The following is a 12,192-nucleotide window of genomic DNA, read 5'->3' as shown; positions in this document are numbered from 1 at the left end:
GGGAGGGGCAGAGAGAGAGGGAGACACAGAATCCAAAGCAGGCTCCAGGCTCTGAGCCATCAGCCCAGAGCCCGACACGGGGCTCAAACTTACGGACCGTGAGATAGTGACCTGAGCTGAAGTCGGATGCTTAACCAACTGAGCCACCCAGTCGCCCTTGGAATCTTAGCTTTTGAATGCCTTCCAGCTTGTCAATATCACCTTAAAAACGTCATGTGAGACTGCATTCAGTATTTGGGATATCGTCTGAAAAATACAGAGGGCTATGGGGGTTTGGTGGTGGTGATTAGTCCGATCCATGCCCTTCCCCTCTAAATCCAGAACACTTTGAAAAAAACACAAGACCTAGAAATCAGATGAACGAAGATCAAAATAGTTCATCTCACTGGAAAGACTGGCTGGGTGAAGCTAAGATTACAATAGGGCTTACTTATTACCCTGGCCGATAACCCTACTGACGTAAACTTAGCAGGGCTGGCTCTAGCACACCAGTGGTTTGTGGTATTTGTTGGTCTGGTGATGAGGTCATTAAAATATTTTGCATTGACCAGTAATTGACCCACCTTAACTCCAAGCTCCCCTTGCACCGTCAGATTCTGTCCTAGTGACGTTGCCGTGCTGAGAAAGTATGTTCAGTGTATCTCCCAATCTCGGCAGCCAGAATCGCCCTCCTCCCCTCAGAGATGTAAGTGGGTAAGAGAGCAGAGTGAGGCCACACCTGTTCCCATCCTTTTCTCTCTATTATATAGGGAATTGGGAGGGCGGGAGAGGATGGGGTGGGGAGGGAGGATTCACATCTCCCTTCTTCTTAGCAGCCATCCCATGTATGTGGAGGGGCAGTGCAGCCTCATGTGAGAAGCACAATGTGGAGGCCTAATTGCCTGGTTGTTGTTCTGCCTGTATGGCCTTTAGGCAAATACAACACAGAGCCCTTGGAACCACATCAAGCACAGAGTAAACTAAGTTTTTAGCTGTTACCTTCAAGATCCTGTTCTGTTCACTCATCTCTTAAAACTATTACCTATTGGGGTGCCTGGGTGGCTCCATCGGTTAAGCGTCCAACTCTTGATTTCGGCTCAGCTCATGATATCACAGTTGTGAGATCGAGCCCCGTGTCAGGCTTTGCACCGGGCGCGGAGCCTGCTTGGGATTCTCTCTCTCTCTCTCTCTCTCTCTCTCTCTCTCTCTGCCTGCCCCCTACTCATGCCTTCTCTCAAAATGAAAAGAAAAAAAAAGCTCATTTTGTCATTTTTAACATTTTTTTTGAGCTTCCTTTTCTGAGGAATATGTGCCATAAATATGTTGAGTGCCAGCAAATTCATGGCACTCACCCAAAGGGAGAAAGTTCCCAGGACTGATTTTTGCCATTGTTTTCATATAATGTCTGGACTCAGCTTGTGGTCTAAGGTTGTGCAGATGGCTCAGGCTCTGCGGTGGAAGTTGTAGGAGTAAGCCAACTGGAACCCAGTACCTGACGATATAGTGGTGGCAGAGAACCAATCACACGGTTGTCACTGAATGTCCCCTTTCCCAGATCATCCGGACTCACTGGGAGAGTGCTTGGTACAGAGGGCTGAGGGAGGTGTCCTGAGCAAACGGGGATCTGTGACATAATACTTCAGTTCCTAAAGAAGCCTTTGTTGGATCGGGACCAAACATGCACACAGATGATTTCACAGGGTGGTTTGTGGTGAGTGCCACGAGATGGATGTAAACCGACCACTGTAAAAGCCCGGGGAGAGAGAACTTTTCTAACAAGGTGGTTGAGAAGAGCTCTGTGAAGGTGGGGGCTTAATCTGAGCCTTTGCAGACCATCTGGATTTAGGTAGGTGGTGGCTGAGGTTGCCTGAGAGAGACTGCAGGAGCGAATGAGCAAAAGGCTGAGCCAGTGAGGTGACACATGGCACCCAACTATTGATTGTGTGACAGAAACTGCTTATTTTTTAAATAAGGTGAAGTGGGAAGAGGTTGGAATTTGGGTGTTCCCACTGATGACACGTGCTCAGAGTTCCCAGGGGAGGTAGTAATTATGCCTCCTGCCCAGACGCCCTCTTCCTGCTCCCTGTTACTAGCAGTGCTGAGGCAGGGCCTGGCGGTGGTTATGATAAGACTTGGGACTCTCCTTAGTTATTAACTGATGGGAGCCTGTCCGTTGAGCAGATGCAAAGGGGGCCTCAACCCTGGTGACAGTTCTTTCCAGCCAAAGACCTAGCACTTGAAGTCTAAAAAACTTGGGGCACCTGGAGGAAGGATCACGGGTGGGATTCCATGATGGCTGGTAAACAAATTCGTAAGCAACTATGTCAACACGTATTACTACTGGCATTCTGTGTTCAAATGATAAGCATAGATGTGGGTTTCCCTTGACTGATGAATTTGATCATGCTTTAACCGATCTAGCCCTTTTCAGCAATGTCCAGTGAAACAGGTACCTGTTTGTAGCAAACCGTCAGTACCAGGTTCCAACAATCTCACACCCTCCTGTACTCCCTTATCGGTTGTCATTTCTTTGTAAAACTGTGTGACCAGGGGTTGTCAAAGCCCCTCCTGCCTGCTGATGGATTCATCCAGAGCTCATTTTACTGAGTAAGAACAAGGCCCAAAGTCATGCCATGCCCTTAACAAGAGAGCAGTCAGAATTCAAATATTAAGCTTTCCTAAGGGCTTCAGAAGAGAGAATTGTAGTGGCCCCAACCTAGACCCTAAATTCCACCCTTATTTTAGAACTGAGTGCAATGGGATATATGTCTTAGGGTACAAAAGGCACTCTTACCTGTTCTAGAAGGGGTCTATGTATCTTTGGAAGTGACACAGCGTACATGTTAGAATAAAGGCTTTGCCATTTACTGTGCGATTGCAAGCATTACCTCGCTCTTCTGAACCTCAGTTTCCCCAACTGTAAAGAGAGATATAGATACCTAGCATAGATAGCTGAACTTATATGCAGAGATGAGGGGTGCCTGGGTGGCTCAGTCAGTTAAGCATCTGACATTTGATTTTGGCTCATGTCGTGATCTCATGACTTGTGAATTTGAGCCCTGAATCTGGCTGTGCACTGACAGTGTGGAGCCTGCTTGGGATTCTCTGTCTCCCTCTCTCTGCCCTTTCCCCACTCATTCCCTCTGCCTCAAAAATAAATAAATAAACATTAAAAAAAATTTTATTGCAGAGATGAAATATTAAGCGTTTAGCACGGACCCTTGCAGTAAAAGTCACTTATTATCAAGGATGAAAAGATCACATAGGTAAGTAAACAAGGAAGCATGCTGATCAATTCTGTATCCAATTTTAAATCTGTTCAATACAAATTATTTGCACTAAGTTATCCTTGGTTGAAGCTCAGTTATTAATAGCTCTTGGTGGGGCATCTAGGTGGCTCAGGTCATGATTTCATGGTTTGTGAGTTCAAGCCCCACATGGACGGGGGTCTCTCTCTCTCTCTCTCAAAAATAAATAAGCATAAAAAAAAAAAAAAAAAAGCTCTTGGTAAGGGAACTCAAGTTTCTTAGGAAAATGGATGAATTGAACATCTTAAATTTAGTTGCCTCACAAAATGATATTAAGTAGGATAATAGTCTAATCTTAAGTGGTCACTCAAAAGTTATCTATTAATAGCACCAACTGGCATGAAATTCTGGTAGGATACATCATGATTTGCTGGGTCTTTCATGAATAAACGAGGGGGTTGTAGGAGCATTCTGGTCCCTTCCCTCTTAAACATTGTGTGATTGCAAAGTAGGACTCCCGACAGCCCAAATTTGCTTATAGCTCCTTGCCTTGTCAGGACATTGACATGTAAGGCAGAACATAACTTGCTGTTCATCTCCAAGGTGAGACTGTGAACACACAGAGCATGATACAAGGAATACTATTTGGCTCTGTGGGACCATAGACTGTAAGGCCTTCCCTATGTATCTCAACACTTCTTAAGAAAAGCAGCCTGGATTTAATACAGCAACATTTTGTTTGGGCTCTTTTATTTTTTTTGTTTGTTTATTTTTGAGAGAGAGTGCATGAGCAGAGGAGGGGCAGAGAGAGAGAGAATCCCAAGCAAGCTCCATGCTGTCAGCACAGATGCAGGGCTCGATCCTACAAACCGCGAGAACATAACCTGAGCTGAAATCAAGAGTCAGACACTCAAGCAACTGAGCCACCCAGGTACCCCTTATTTGGGCTCTTTTAGATTAGTCCCCAGTGTTTGGAGAATTTAAGAGCTTTATATTTTTTTACAGCGTGTTTTGCTGAAAATAACTCTTGATTTAAATGTGGCTCTTTATGAAATGAAGTCAAGGAATTCAGCAATTTCTCTGGCCCAAGGTCCAAGTGAGCATGGACTGTGTCCCTGGCCCTGTGGTAGGAGATTTGCAATGAGGTTTCTGTAGAAGCAGAGGCAGGAAAAGATTAGAAGAAAAGTACAAAGTTTGGATAAAAGGATTAAAAGTAAGCCATCAGTGCAATAAAACCAGAGAAGGAGCACCTTTCTGGAGACAGCAGTTTTTATGATCTGAGTTAAATAGAAATGGTGTGCTCACAAGCCTTCCAGATCCCTGAAGGCATTCTGATTGGGTCAGGCGTCCCAGAAGGGAGTCAGGTGGGGACAGCGCCATGGTCTGAATGTGTGTCTCCCCCACCTCCGCCCCCACCAAATTCATACATTGAAGCCTAATGCTCAGTGTTGACGGTACCTGGAAGTAGGGCTTTCGGGGGGTGATTATGTCATGAGGGACAGCCCCTGCGCTCGGGGTTACTGCCTGGTACAAGACTCCCCAGAGAGCTAGCTCCTCTGTTCTGCCATGTAGGTAACGGCGAGAAGATGACCACCTATGAGAAAGTAGACCCTCACCAGACACCGTATCTGCCAGCACCTTGATCTTGGACTCCCAGCCTCCAGAACGGTGAGCAATAAACGTGCTCTGTTTATAAGCCACTCGGCCTGTGTGTTCCGTTAACGGCAGCCTGAATGAACTAGGACGCGTGCTTAGTACCAAGCGCCAACGGAGTGAGGCCAGAGGTGCTTTCCGCCCCGAGTCTAGCTGTGAGCGGCCATCCTCCCCATTTTACAGATGAAGCTAAATCCCACAGAGGGTACGTGCCCTGCCGTGACCTGCCGAGGAAAGCGTGGCCTCCAACGCTTTCCAACGAGCTGTTCTGTTCCCATGTTGATGCCTTTAGAGCTCACTGTGCAGGGAGACGCCCCAACAGCAGCCCCTCAGACCAGCTAGTCTCAGGGCATTTACAGCTGCATGGACTGGAATCATGCTGGCTACTTCCTTTCCAACCAGGGAGAGAATTTGCCCACGAGTTTTATATCCATGCGATTTTATATATTTGAAAAATACCCATTATCAGTTAATGGATTAGAATGTTGGGAGAGTCACTCAAAGAGAACCCCAAATATTAAAATGTCTGATTTAAAGCTTTGGAATATTTAAAGGGCTTTAACTTATTGCACGATTCCCTTCCTTCTGGGATGCCACTGGGTAAAAGAAACTGCCAAGTCATAAAAGCAAATACCAAATAATATCTGTAAATGTGATAAAAAAAATTTTCAGGAGAAAAAAAAAGAAGTTCACAAGTCTTTTTTTAAAAAACTAACGGTAATCTATATTTAGACAACCACATAGCATTTATTTTTTTCAGCATCACAGTAAGACTTGAATTTAAGCTTCTCCCAGACACAGAAGAAAGACGATTCCAAACCATTTTGGCCACAGGGAGGTTACACAGCATCTCAGCCACATGCTGCTTCCTCCAGCCCCCTGTTTTTGGTTCTTCCTCTGCACATGCCCACTCTGCTCCACGCATCTTGCCAGTTGCTGGGGAAGCAACGGTGAAAAAATCACTCAGTTGAGCTGCCGCAGCGTGACAAGCGGGCTTCGACATCGACAACTTGTCTTTCTAGCCCTGCATGATAGGCAGGGCTGTCTTGCTGAAGATTTTTTCAAGTGACAGTTTACGATCCAAACTAAAGTGAAATCCAAGTATGAATAGGGAGTACCAATGTCAGCCAAGGACAAATGGCTCAATGGATGCTATTCATGGATGGCACAACCTGCCTGGCAGCTGGCAAGGTTCTTTAATGAGAAGAAGAAGACAAATGACCATTTCAGGAAGTCTAAAATGGTTTGTGTGTTGGCCGTGGGGCATCTGTGTGTTACATGATCTCACTCCATTCTGGAAGATGAGGTATGGATTCCAGACAGCCCACTCCATTTTAAGACACTTGAGGACAGGGACTGTCTTGTATTTGTATCTCCATCCCCAGGGCCCACCTGGTACAGCTCCAAACAGTACATGTTCCATAAATGTTGTGATGAAAGGAAGTACTCAGGAAAGATTAACCAGTGAGATAGATCGTTAAGAAAACAAAAAACAAAAAACAAAAACAGTTTTTCCAGCCAACTGGATCTGAATTTAGATCCTGTCACCACTTGATAACCATGTATCATGGACTGAATGTTTGCATCCCCACAAATTCATATGTTGAAACCCTGCCCCCCAATGTAATGGTATAAAGAGATGGGCTTTGGGAGATAATTAGGAGTAGAGGAAGTCGCGGGTGGAGCCTTATTAATGGGATTAGTGTACTTATAAGAGCCATAAGAGAGCTTGTTTCTCTCTGCTCTCTGCCACTTGAGGATACAATGAGAACTTGGCAGTCTGCAACCAAGAAGAGGGTCTCACCAGAACCTGACCTTGCTGGCACTCTGGTTCCAGACTTCCAGCCTCCAGAACTATAAGAAATAAATGTCTGGGGTGCCTGGGTGGCTCAGTCGATAAAGCATCCGACTTTGGCTCAGGTCATGATCTTACAGTTTGTGAGTTCAAGCCCTGCGTTGGGCTCTGTGCTGATGGCTCAGAGCCTGGAACCTGCTTCAAATTCTGTATCTCCCCCTCTCTCTGCCCCTCCCATGTTCATGCTCTCTCTCTCTCTCTCTCTCTCTCAATAATAAATAAATGTTAAAAAAAAAAAATCAGAAAAAAAAAAAAGAAAGAAAGTAATGTCCGCTTCTGGGGCACCTGGGTGACTCAGTCAGTTCAGCACCAGATTCTTGATTATGGCTGAGGTCATGATCTCACAATTCGTGAGATCGAACCCCACATTGGGCTCTGTGCTGACAGCTCCCACACTCGCACTCTCTCCCTCTTTCTTTCAAAATAAATAAACTTAAAAAAAATAAATGTCTGTGGGGCACCTGGATGGCTTAATCGGTTAAGCATCCGACTTCTGATTTTGGCTTAGGTCATGCATGATCTCATGGTTCTTGAGGTCGAGCCCATGTCAGCTCTGCATTGAAGGTGCAGAGCCTGCTTTGGATTCTCCCTCACCCTCTCTCTCCTCTTCCTCTGCTCAATCTCAAAATCAATAAATAGACATTTGAGAAGTAAATAAATGTCTGTCTGTAAGCCACTTTGTGTATGGTACTTTGGTATTGAACTAAGACACAATGTGACCTTGTCAAGGGCTGGAGAAAATACATATGGATCACATGGTCTACCAGGGGGACTCAGAAGGAATTATCCCCACATAATAGTTGATGGTTATGCAAGGTGGTGGTGTAGCAGAAATAAAGTCTGCATTCCTTAAAAATCTCATCTGTTTCCGATAGACCTAGGATGCCAGAGCAGCTCATCTGAATTGTAAAACCCCCAAGTCAGTAAACGTGACAGTCATAGTGACCAAGACCCCAGAAACTCTCCCCCAAATCCCTAAATGCTTCCAGCCTGCTGGGACTCAAGGTGGTCACTGTTGGGTGCAGGGCCTGGGAGAGTCTGTAGCGAATCAGCACATTGGAAAGACATGGTAGAGCAGACCAAGGGTCACTAGCTTCCCTCTGCCTCAGGGCCACCTCTAGACAATTGCTTCACAGAGAATCAAATGCTGAATCTTCCCATGGCCTATCCTCCCTGAGCTGGCCCCAGCCTCCTCAGATCACCCCGTGCCCTCCAATTGCATTCAGCTACCCTCAAGTCTTTGCTGGCTTTCTGGTGGAGCCTTTCCCATCTTGAGGTCCTTATTCTTGCTGCTCTTCCCCAGAGATTTCCATGACTCGTCCCCGCACTTGAATGCCACATCCCCAAAGAGGCCCTTCTCGAACTACCAGATCTAAAATATCACCTTCCCCCCAACACACACACTCCATTCTCTTACTTGGCTTTATTTTCCTTTGTAACATATTCATTAGGTTAAATACTTATTTTGTCTCCCTCCTGGAGGACAAGATCTTCTCTTGCTGGGCACCTAGGGAAAGTCTCACATACCTGAATAAATGAATTTATGAATGAATGAATTTGAGATGATTAGTGTAGATGTTGCCCACACCCTCCCATGGGTGGGGGCGGGGGGCGGCTTTAACCTTGTCTGGCACAAGAAGGGCACTGTGTTGTTAATAGCCCTGAGGTTATCAATAAGACATCTTAATCATCTCAGGAAAACAGGCCAGATATATTTCAGAATGGAGCACATGACAGTGAACAATCAAATCCCACCAATGTTAAGAATTAATGAGCTGTCTGCTCTCTTATGAACTTAATGTATAAATTCTGCTGCTCTGTGCCATTTGGATTTAGAATGAAAGACTAAAATAATTGTGAAGGTGAAGGACACCATTGGGAACTATTTTTAGGATCCGCAACAAAGGTTTTGTGTGTGTGTGTGTGTGTGTGTTTTTAAGTTGAGCCTTATTTGATTTTATGACCTTTCTTAAGTGCTTCTCGAATTATAGGTTGGGAATTATGATCATCCCAATTTTTCTGATTATTAGAACTCACAAACTCTTAGTGCCTTGATGAGGAGAGAATGGAGTGATGGTAACTTCTTCCAGTGAAGAAATTAAAGAAATCCAGAGGTCACTCTATTGTTAATTTTCTTTGAGATTCTTACCGCTTCCCCATTCAAGCATAAGTAGGTGGTGGGATGTATTCACAGGCAAAGTGGTCCGTGCCATGGTCTGCCAAAGAGTTTTATAGGCATGACTTCAGATATTGTGTCGAGGATTCTTCATTCACTGCTCTTAGAAATAACTTTTCAGGAGCGGCTAGGTGGCTCATTTGGTTGAGCATCCAACTCTTGATATCAGCTCAGGTCATGATCCCAGGGGTCATGGGATCAAGCCCCGAGGGGCTCCACACTGAGCGTGGGCCTGCTTGGGATTCTCTCTATATATGAAATGAAATGAAATGAAATGAAATGAAATGAAATGAAATGAAATGAAATGAAATGAAATAAATAGAAATAAATAGAAATAAATAGCAATAAATTTAAGACACAGTCAAGACGCAGAAAACACTCACCAGCAGCTGGCGAGACCAGGGAGGCTCTGATGAGATGGTTTCAAGCGTGGTGATGAGGACAGCAATAGCAGGGCAGAGAGAAAGCAAAGGAGCTACTAGAAGTGGGGGTCATAAATACCATGACAGTTAAGTTGGAGAAAAAGAATTAAGAGTGCAGGGGAGGGAAACAGCATTTACAGTGGGGGCACTTGAAATCCTGGCCTCACTTTTCCCTGTGCTCCAAAAGACGGATGTAAATCAAGCTGACACCTATCAACTTTCTCTGTTTCCTCTACCCAAACAATTGGGTACAAACATCACTGTATTTTTAAAAGACCAAGCATGCCCATTGCGATGGTGTTTATAACAACAACAACAACAACAACAACAACAAACATGGTGACAACCTGAAAGTCCAAATGGGTTGAGTAGATTAGGGACCTCATTTATAGGATGATGAAAGAAATTTATGATGTGAGAAAAAAATCGTGGAAGTATTATTAAATGAAAAAACAAGTTATCAATCAGTTTATACCACATTTTCTTCTAATTTGTTAAAATATAGCCGTATGTGGGGGCACCTGGGCAGTTCAGTTGGTTAAGCTCCTGACTTTGGCTCAGGTCATGATCTCACAGTTTGTGGGTTCCAGCCCTGCATCGGGCTCTGTGCTGACAGCTCAGAACCTGGAGCCTGTTTCAGATTCTGTGTCTCCCTCTCTCTCTGTCCTCCCCAACTCAGGCTCTGTCTCTCTCTGTCTCTCATAAAAAAATGTTAAAAAAATTTGTTTAATATAATACGGCCGTATGTGGCATGCCTAGGTGGCTCAGTTGGTTAAGCATCTGACTCTTGATTTCAGCTCAGGTCATGATCTCATGCTTCATAAGTTTGAGCCCTGCGTTGGGCTCCACACTGACAGGGCAGAGCCTACTTGGGATTCTCTTTCTCCCTCACTCTCTGCCCCTCTTTTCTCTCTCTGTCTCTCAAAATAAACTTAAAAAAAAATTTTTTTTTAAATACAGTCTTATTTGTATGAAAAAAGACAGGAAGGATACATATCAAAATATCAACAGCAATTATATCTGAGTGGGAGGATTACAGGTGATATTTATTGTCTCTGTGTTTTTCTAACTTTTCGAAGTTTCTGAAGTAAACATTATGTGTATAATGGGGGAGTCATTACATTTTTTGGAAAGAATAAACCAGTCTACCACAGAGTGATTCAATCTATCTGAAATAAATGCCTTTGTAAGAATGAGAGGACCCTCATTTCCCCCTTGAAGATACTGTCTTGCTCTCTAGACCATGGTTTTCTACAGAAATGACATTTTTATTTTATTTTTAAGTTTTATTTATGTAAGTAATCTCTACAGCCAACGTGGGGCTTGAACACACGACCCTGAGATCAAGAGTCGCATGCTCTATCAACTGAGCCAGCCAGGCACCCCATTAAATAATTTTCAAGTGGACTGATGGCTCCTCGTGTGTGAGAAAAGACACAAGTCAGAAGTCCACACTCCTCCACTTGGACCTGGGACAAGACAGCCTCTTGGAGTTTCCCCATCTAGAAAATGGGGGCATTGCTGCTTTTCTGTTCACCTCACAAGATTCTTTTTGGGTCCCTAAAATGCATATTACATGGAAAGGAAGGTAGGTCTGTTCTCACAGAAATACAGTCCAGACTCCATTTTTGGCACAGGGTGTCTTTCACTAGAAGGCCAGAGAAGAGGCTGGTTGGGAGGGAGAAATCCCTGCAAGGAGCAAACTGCTGGAAATGAGCTGTGAGTCATTCAGTGAGTCCCTGAGGGAAATGGCAGAGGCGGCAGGAAGCGTTCTCAGACTGGAGCCCACCAAGGTCTGCAGCAGGAATGCAAGTTCAGTCTTTACCCAAACAGTGTGGGCTTCACAGCTCAATATTTTGACTGCTCCGCCATCTGGCAGTAGTGGTTTGCAGCCAGCCTGGTTCTGAATATCTCTTCCACGAGAGATTCTTGGCCATCTAGATAGAGAGAGGTGGGGAGAGTTCGTTCTGAGTTCTACTTGGCCCACACTCAAGGTCACAGCTAAGCAACTAGTCACACTGCCAGTGCCTGACATGAGCACCCTCAGATGCCCCTTTTTCATATTTTTGCCATCTTCCCTTGACTCCTGCTACGTGCTTTCCCATTCATCACCTTCAAAACACTTTAGAGTAGTCATTTACAGACTAGTAAGAATTTGAGTCCCTAAATCTCTTCTCCCAGTAGCATTTTAAGCTCATTCCTTATGGTATGATGAAAGGCTTTCTCCAGTGCTAGGAAAACTGAAGGCAGTAGTGAATGAGGAAAAAGGGTGAGGTCAGGGAAATTTAAGGGAGGCATTGCTCACTCTTCCCTCCCCTCCCCTCCCCCCCAACACAGAAGCACCTACTCTCTCATTCTAAACTCTGATCTTAAAGCAATGTCAGTGATGCCTGCTTTGGGAAACACAATACTCAACTGGAATATCATGGAAATAAGTAATTGCAGTGCTGAGGGCTTTCCTTAAAATTGCACAAATGAGAATAAAATCCAAACTTTTCACACGGGCCTGTGACCCCATGTGATCTGGCTCCTGCCCACATCTCTGGGGTCCTGCCCCCAATCCCCCTGCTCCAACATGAGGCTTCCTGAACAAGCCAAGCTCATTTCTGCCTGGAAACGTTGGCCCTTCCTGTTTTCTCTCCTGAAACTCTCCCTCACCTCATTTACGGGGGTCTCAGAGGATAGGGTTGGTTACAAGATAAAATGCAGGATGCCCAGTTAAATTTGAATTTCAGATAAATGACAAATAATTTTTTTAGTACTTGTATGTGCCAAATATTGCATGGGACATGCTTGTACTGAAAAAGTTGTCATCACTTCTCGCAAACTCAGATTTAATTGGGTGTTCTGTATTTTTAT

The 12,192-nt window shown here is 44.7% G+C and overlaps 1 long non-coding RNA gene across 1 annotated transcript; it reads left to right on the top strand.

Annotated features, from left to right (window-relative positions):
• Window positions 1-3,173: 3,173 nt before the first annotated feature.
• LOC122220031 lies at window positions 3,174-6,725 on the top strand. The gene is made up of 3 exons (XR_006202648.1): window positions 3,174-3,245; window positions 4,800-4,895; window positions 5,641-6,725. It is a non-coding gene; the product is annotated as an uncharacterized LOC122220031 (long non-coding RNA).
• The last annotated feature ends 5,467 nt before the right edge of the window (window positions 6,726-12,192 follow it).

Source organism: Panthera leo, chromosome B2, assembly GCF_018350215.1.
Source record: "Panthera leo isolate Ple1 chromosome B2, P.leo_Ple1_pat1.1, whole genome shotgun sequence".
Lineage (NCBI taxonomy): Eukaryota > Metazoa > Chordata > Mammalia > Carnivora > Felidae > Panthera > Panthera leo.
The sequence above is the reverse complement of the archived record's forward strand: the minus strand, read 5'-3'. Positions and strand labels throughout refer to the sequence as shown.